Genomic DNA, 9068 nt, shown 5'->3' on the forward strand with positions numbered 1-9068 from the left:
AGGGGTCGGCCTTGGGCCGAGCAGGACGGTGGGAGGCGCGGGCGGTGGGGCGCCAAGTGGCGCGCTCTGATTGGGCGCGGGAGGCAGAGCGCTGACGTGGCGGCGCTCCATTGGTCGAAGCGACGTGGCGGCAGCGGTGGACGCGTCCGCCGGTGAATGGACATGTCCGGCGGCGCGGAGGGAGGTGAGATCTAGGGTTCATCTGCGAAATGATCCGAAATTTCGGGGAGGGGTGCTCTTTTATAGGTAGAGAGAGCTAGGAGAGTCCAAATGAGGTGCGGTTTTTGGCCACGCAATCGTGATCGAACGACCAAGATGATGGAGGGGGTTTAGGTGGGTTTTGGGACAAATTGGAAGGGTGTTGGGCTGCAACACACACGAGGCCTTTTCGGTCCCTCGGTTAACCGTTGGAGTATCAAACGAAGTCCAAATGTTACGAAACTTGATAGGCGGTCTACCGGTAGTAAACCAAGGCCGCTTGGCAAGTCTCGGTCCAATTCGGAAGTGTTTAACCCCCACACATGAAAGAAAGGTAGAAAGGACCACCGGAGGAGATAGGAGCGCCGGAATGCCAAACGGACAACGGGGAAAAAGCTCGGATGCATGAGACAAACATGAATGCAACTGAAATGCACATGATGACATGATATGCAATGCATGACATGCAAGCAATGACAAGGCAACAACAGCGAATAACTGGACGACACTTGACACATCGGTCTCGGGGCGTTACAAAAACTGGGAAAAGGATAGATTTTTATTTGGTCAAGTAGTCTAATCACCCCCCCTCTAGACATACTTTCGATCCTACAAGTGGTATCAGAGCTTTGGTCTCAATTTGCTTTCATTTCCATAGCTTTTGGTGGTCATAGCCTTGGTTTCACAACCTAGGAGAGTATGGCGTCTAGCGAGGGAAATTATCACCGTAGAGGTCCTTACTTTGATGGTACTAATTTTGCTAGTTGGAAGCATAAGATGAAAATGCATATTCTTGGACATAACCCCGCCGTTTGGGCTATTGTGTGTGTTGGCTTGCAAGGTGAATTCTTTGATGGGAGAGAACCGAATCGTGAAGCTACCGCAGATGAGTTGAAGATGCTACAGTATAATGCTCAAGCTTGTGATATCCTCTTCAACGGATTGTGCCCCGAAGAATTCAACAAAATCAGCTGTCTTGAGAATGCAAAGGAAATTTGGGATACTTTGATTGACATGCATGAAGGTACCGACTCCGTCAAGGAATCCAAGTTGGATGTGCTTCAAAGTCAACTTGACAAGTTCAAAATGAAGGATGGTGAAGGTGTTGCTGAAATGTACTCTAGGCTTGCTCTTATCACAAATGAGATTGCCGGCTTAGGAAGTGAAGAGATGACCGACAAATTCATCATCAAGAAGATCCTAAGAGCCTTGGATGGAAAATATGATACCGTATGCACATTGATCCAAATGATGCCAAATTACAAAGATCTCAAGCCAACGGAAGTCATTGGAAGAATTGTTGCTCATGAGATGTCACTCAAGGATAAGGAGGAGCTCCATAACAAGTCAAGTGGTGCTTACAAAGCATCATGTGAAGCTCCCACATCATCAAGTGAGAAACAAACCTTCAATGAAGAATTGAGCCTAATGGTGAAGAACTTCAACAAGTTCTAGAAGAGTAGAAGCAAGGAGAGAAGTTCCAAGTCAAGGTCCTACAATGACAAAAGATCTTCTAGTTGAGAGCGAAACTGCTACAATTGTGGAAGACCCGGACACTACTCCAATGAGTGTACGGCTCCCCACAAGAGAAGAGAAGATTCTCCCAAAAGAAGAAGTAGAAGAGAAGAATCACCATCAAGGGATATAAGTAGGGATGATCGATATGAACGAAGACACCCTCGGAGAAGCAAGGATTCTGAAAGGAAGGACAAGTCATCAAGGAGCTACACAAAACGAAGGCATCAAGCTCATGCTGGTTAATGGGTATCCGGCTCCGACTCCGACAATGACTCCGAGAGAAGATATCACTCTGACTCCGAATATACTCAAGATGAAGGTGTTGCCGGACTAGCACTTGTGTCAACCAACTCCTACGACATATTTGATTCACCAAATGAAGAATTGGAAGATGATTCATGGCCAAAGGTCCAAAGGTATCACACCCCGAGTATGTTGATTTCAATAGTGATGAAGATGACTTGTTAGGTGATGATGAGTTACTTGTTCACAACTATAGTGATGAATACTATGATGAAACGAATGACAATGATAAGGAGAAGATTGAGTCTCTAACTAAAGAACTAAACACTCTTAAGTTAGCTCATGAAACTATCTTAGGAGATCATTTAGAACTTTTAAGGACTCATGAGAAATTACATTTGGAAAAGCTCAACCTTGAGCAAGAGCATGAGTTCTTAAAGGCAATCAATGATGATCTTCGCAAGAAAAGTTCTTCTTACATTGCCAAGCATTAACTCTTATCCACTTACATGCCTCAAGTCAAGTCTAGTAACAAGAACAAGAAATATTCTTCCTATAGTAGTGACAATAATCATGCTAAATCCAATGTTGTTGCTTCTAGTAGTTCTATTGATTGCACTAATGATTCTCTTAGCCAAGTTACACTTGAGCAAGAAAATAGCTTATTGAAGGGAATTATAGAGAAAGGTGTTTACAAGATCCTTGCCGGGAGTAAGCAATTCGAGGAAATTATACGCAAGCAAGGAAGGCACCGGAAGAATCAAGGTATTGGTTTTGAATGAAAGTTCAGTGCCAATGGAGTTGAGTGGGAAGAACATCAATACCCCAAGATGAAGTTTGTTCCTCAACAAGAGAAGTATGATCCTACTTCATCCAAAGGGACACAAGCTCAAGATGATCTTCCACCACAAGACCACAAGCAAAAAGGGAAGGACAAGCTTCAAGAGGAAACCGATGCATTTGAAAAAGCTCCTAAGGCCTTGGTCAAGTGGGTTCCCAAGACTACATCAAGTTCCACTTCATCAAGTACAAATACAACTCCGAGGATTCCCATCAAGATGGTGTGCGTAACATCCCAAATTTTCAATTTGGAATGTTATACATTAGATCATCAATGCATATCATATTTTATTTTGCTTTTGGTTTGATCTTAGAAATTTCTACGCAACTCAAGGACCCACAGAGAGAGTTGGGGAATTCATTATTTTCATATTTGAGTTTTCTCAAATTTTGAGAATAGGATCATTTGATTTTTATTATTTTATCATCAATTATTTCTATTTCAAAAATATGAGAGAGGGAATAAAATGACTTTCCCAAAATAAAGAAATATTGAGGATTTAATAATAAAATCAAATAAGATTTTATTTCGGAGTTTTTTTGTTATTTTATTTGCATTTAGGAAAAATGTGCATTTTTCAAAATTGCATTTAGGCCCCAAATAAATGTTCACCTTGTGCGGCTTGATTTTAGAAGCCCGGGGAAATTAGTTCGGAATTTTTGGAGTCCGTTTAGTATTTCTTTTTATTTTTCTTCTGCGTGTAATTTTTAAAAAACGCGCACCGACCTAACTGGGCCGTGTCCGCCTGGGACTCTGGCCCGGGCAGGCTTTAAAAGCCGGGGCAGCCCAGCCCCGAGCCAAACCCTAGCCCGCCGCCCCTCGAACCCCGCGTCGCCGCCCGCTGCGCCATCGCCGGAACCGCCGCCCGCCGCCTCGCCGACCGGCCGCCTGAGGTCGCCTCGTAATCTGTGCCGCCGTTTTTTTCGAAAAACCGTTCGGTTTTTTTCATCGGTTTTTTTAGTTTTCGTTTTTTTAGTTTCAGTTTTTTTAAATAGATCGGTTTTTTCCGATTTATTTAATTAGCGATCGTTCGTCCGTTCGTTCGTTCTAGCGAACGTTCGTCGTTTTTCTTTTTCTCGGATTAAATCCGCGATTTTTCTGATCGTGATTTCTGATCCGATTTTCGTTTTACTATAACTTTTCGCTCGTTTATCAGAATCGGGCGATTCAAGCGCCTGGAGTTTCGTCTCGAAACCCTCTATCCGTCTAACCAACTTAAACAAGTTTTTGCTATTGTAAAATTTGACTTAAATCCAGATTAGTAGAACGAAGTTGTTTTCTTTCGCCGTTTGACTTTCGTTGCTTCGTTCGATTTGATTCTTTTTGCAAACCGGAGTTCTTAAGTTGAACTTTCTGGTTAGATCTCTTATTTGACTTTTACCTGTGCATTAGATGAGTGCTTATTGTAAGCTTGTTTGTTTGTCTGTGATAGAATACCCGGAGTGCGCCGCCTGTTACTTCGAATCGCTAGGTTTCGCGGATCATCAGCAAGGCAAGTAACACTTTGATCATACCTTTTCTACTACCCAGTTTTTATTGCATTAGATCAATCCTCAAACATTGCATGATTAGGATCTAATTAAATTGTGGGATGGGAAGTAGATGAGGTAGTACATGTCACCTGATATATTATCAAACCCTTGGGAGTTACTTCTACATTTGCCTATTATGCCATGCTATGCTAGTAGACGTGGATTGGGTGAGTGATATCCATGACAGATGTGAGTTTGTTAATTAATGGTTTATCTAAGGTGGCAACTTAAACACACATCTGGGTGGATTGAGGCACCTGGGTAATCCAGGATTTGCCTGTTTTCTTTTGGACCGCCACCCAGGCTCAAAGGGATCATGAGATTATTCATACTAGAAACTTATGTGTGCAACCATAAGCTATTATGGGCTCTAGCATAGCTGACTAAGTCGTGCAAACTCTTAAAGTGGTAGACTAGCAGATGTAGGGGATGTAGGTGGTACGGTCTACCCGATCGTAAGGTGCTAGCGCTTATGAAAGACTATGTCTCGGTCATCCGTCTTCTCAAACACCATGTAGTGCGAGAAACCAAATGGAGGCGATCGAGTCTTGTGGGGAAAAGTGCACAAACCTCTGCAGAGTGTAGTAAACTGATCATGATTAGCCGTGTCCACGGTTATGGACATCTTGAGTATCTAGTACCTGGATTATCATGTGAATCTCAACATGTTACTCTAAATTAGTTTTGTTGGGTTTTGATAATGATGATGTTTAATTGGAATTGAGGATGTTGTCAACCATTCTCAACGTTTAACAACTACCATGATAATTAAATAAATTTTATTCCTTTGTAGTAGGGAAAAATTGGCTTTACGCAAAACTGTAACCATAGAGCTTTCCACCAGCCAAATATGCATATAGTACAGCTGTTTCATTCCATTACTCTCTATGTGTTACCTTGCCAGCATATTCCATGTGCTGACCCGTTTCGGGCTGCAACGTTAATGTTGCAGACTTTTCAGACGACGATTAAGGAGTTTTTAGGTCGTGGTTCTATACTCAGTGATGCCGTTGGAGTTGATGGACTCACTTATCTTCCAAGCCTTCCATTGTTATCGTTATTAGATGGCTTTAAGCCATATATATTGTAATAAGTTCTCTATTGAGACACTTGATGTAATAAGTGTGTGATTGCTACTCTATTATAAATCCTCCGAGTACTGTGTGGTGTCAGCATTACTGATCCAGGGATGACACCGGAGCACAGAGACTGGACCGTTTGAGGTCTGGTCGCTACAGAGATGGTATCAGAGCACACGCTGACTGTAGGACACGACCAGTAAGCTAAAAACCTAGATCACTATTCACCCTCTTCTCTTCTGACCTCTCATCTTTTCTACTCTTTAGGATGGCGGATGCAAGGAACAAGTTCACGCAACCGGATGATGATACACCCTTTGGACGTCACTTGAAGGAAGTCACTAGATACCTGAACATAGGAGTACCAAGCTTCACCGGAACCTACAACGCCATTTTACCTGAAGAAGAGCGCTGGATGATTCAAGTTCAAGTTCCAGGAAGGACGTTCATGCCTGTCACTGAGCCCATAGAGTTTTATTTTGATGCACCAACTTGGAGTCTAGGAAAGAGCATGGCAGCTCACATCGCCATGGGATGCATTGGAGAAGTCTACCGCAATGATCTCAAGGATACTATCTACCAGATTTGTGGGTGCCGAGATGAGCACTGGGAGATGATCAGCACCAGAAAGGATAGATCCATTGCAGCTTTTATTCAGGAATTAAATCAGCACATTCGACGACAGGAGAACCAGATGTGCGCCGACATGATAGACCTGAAGAAGGCAAGGACAAGAATCAAGGAACTGGAGGAAGAACTCAAGGCTACACGTGAATATTATGAAGAAGAAATTGAAGTATTGGTGGAGAAGAATGACGATCTGATTAAGAAGATCGGGATATTTATGGGAGGCCCTACACCAGTAGATGAAGACAAAGAACCCAAGGAGATTCGCCTGGAAGACTACATCATCATCGACGACACCGACTCGGATCCAGATGATAGCGATGATGACTATGTTGATGAAGCCGGAGCAGATATCATGGAGTCTGCAACCGAAGAATATTTCTAGTAGACCACCTCATCAGTAGTAGTAGTCCACCATGTAAATACAGTAGTCTGAGCACTTCTGCGATAGTTAGATCGATTGTATGCCCTTGTTTGATTGAATGAAGTGAATTGTTTGCTTTTTCCTCATGTGCATATGGGTTGTGTTTTCTATTTAGATCCCCTCTATTCTTAACTCTCATCTTTTCTAAACCCTCAGATGCCTCCAAGACGTGACCCCGGATTCACCTTTCCACCGGAGCTCACCCAGTTGATCCAGCAATAGAACACATTGATGCAGTTGCTAGTCCAGAATCAGAATCAGGGGAACAACAACAACAACCCACCACCACCACCACCTGTTGATCACTTAGCCCATTTTCTTAGGCTGAATCCCGGTGTTTTCCAGTAGCACCGAGCCGATAGTAGCAGATGATTGGCTCCGCAAGACAGCTGGAGAGTTGACCACAGCAGGATGCACAGATGCGGAGAAGGTGAAGTTTGCCGCACATCAGCTTGAAGGACCCGTAGCATCATGGTGGGAGAATTTCACAGCCACTTTCCCTGTCGACACAGTCACATGGGACCAGTTTCAGCAGGCCTTTCGTACTGCCCATGTTTCAGCAGGAGCTATGGCCATGAAGAAGCGTGAGTTTCGCAACTTGCGCCAAGGAGGAAGGACAGTTGGCCAGTATGTGGAGGACTTCAGTAAGTTAGCACGTTATGCCCCAGATGACGTTGCTACGGATGCAACTAAGTAGGAGAAGTTTCTGGAAGGACTGAATGATGAGTTGAGCATGCAATTGATGATAGCAACCTTTAACAACTACCAGGAGTTGGTAGACCATGCTCTTATGATTGAACGCAAGCAGCAGCAAATTGAGAACCACAAGAGGAAGTATGGGCAAGGAAAGTACAATTCAGGGGCTCAACAGAAGCCACGTTTTACCCCTAGATCGGGAGGACATTTTCAGCATACCCATGGAGGAGGTAGCTCGCACAATCACAATGGCACCAAGAATGGTAATGGGAATGGAGGAAGCAACGGCTAGAATCGCACCAACCCATCAACCCCAGCCAAGAAAGAACCGAGCCAAGTCACTTGCTTTAAGTGTTCGAAGACCGGACACTATGACAATGAATGTCCTGAATTACAAAATGGAAATAGCAATGGAAGCTCTGGGAAGAAGCCGAACCCTTTCAACAGGGGACAGGTGAACCACGTTAGCATGGAGAAGGTTGAAGCTCAGCCTGATGCAGTAATAGGTAAGTTTTTGGTTAAGTCATTTACTGCACTCATTCTTTTTGATACTGGTGCATCGCATTCATACATCTCAAGGGGATTTGTGGATAAGTATAACCTGTCAACCCAAGCCCTTAGGTCACCCATGTTAGTAACCTCGCCTGGAGCAGAATATATGGCTAGTCAATGGTGTGATCGGTTACCATTAAGGATTGGTAACTATGTTTTTCCCTCAGACCTAATAGTATTGGGATCCCAAGGATTGGATGTGATATTAGGCATGGATTGGTTATCAAAGTATGAAGGGAATATTGAATGTGCTAGTAAGTGAATTTTTCTTACTACCCCAGAAGGGAGAAGGATCAAGTATGTATCCCGACATGTGCCAAAAGGGACTCAAGTAAATTGTTTAACAGGAGTTGTGCAAGAATAAGTACCAGTGGTAAGGGATTTCCCTGAAGTATTTCCAGAAGAGTTGCCAGGCATGCCACCGGATAGAGATATTGAGTTTTTGATTGAGCTATTTCCAGGCATAGGGACAATATCAAAGAGACCGCACAGGATGCCTGCAAAGGATTTGGTGGAAATTAAGAAGCAGATTAAAGAGTTACTGGATAAGGGATATATTCGCCCAAGTTCTTTGCCTTGGGGATCGCCAGTACTTCTAGTGGAGAAGAAGGATGGATCGTTAAGGATGGTTGTTGATTATTGAGGATTGAATGAAGTAACAATCAAGAACAAGTACCCACTACCAATGATCAATGATCTGTTTGATCGATTGCAAGGAGCTAAGGTATTTTCCAAGATCAATCTGCGATCAGGATACCACCAGTTGAAGATTCGAGAACAGGATATTCCTAAGACAGCTTTTACCACCAGGTATGGGCTGTACGAGTATACCGTTATGTCATTTGGTCTGACTAACGCACCTGCATATTTTATGAACATGATGAACAAAGTGTTTATGGAGTTCTTGGATAAGGTCGTCGTGGTTTTCATTGATGATATCCTGGTTTACTCGAAGAATGAAGAGGAGCATAAGGAACATTTGTGATTGGTACTTGAGAAGCTCAGAGAACATCAGGTGTATGCCAAGTTCAGCAAATGTGAGTTTTGGTTGAAGGAAGTAGGATTCCTTGGACATGTTATATCTGGAGAAGGAATAGCATTTGATTCCACTAAAGTTGATATCGTGACCAAGTGGGAAGCACCAACCACGGTTGGAGAGATACGGAGTTTTCTGGGACTCGCAGGATACTACCGGAGATTCATTGAGAATTTCTCCAAGATTGCAGAGCCTATGACGGAGTTATTAAAGAAGGATACCAAGTTCAAATGGACTGAGAAATGTGAGGCTAGTTTCCAGGAATTGAAGAAACGCTTGGTTACTTCACCAGTGTTGATTTTGCCAGATCAGACCAAGGACT

This window comes from Triticum dicoccoides, chromosome 3A (genome assembly GCF_002162155.2).
Source record: "Triticum dicoccoides isolate Atlit2015 ecotype Zavitan chromosome 3A, WEW_v2.0, whole genome shotgun sequence".
Taxonomy (NCBI): domain Eukaryota; kingdom Viridiplantae; phylum Streptophyta; class Magnoliopsida; order Poales; family Poaceae; genus Triticum; species Triticum dicoccoides.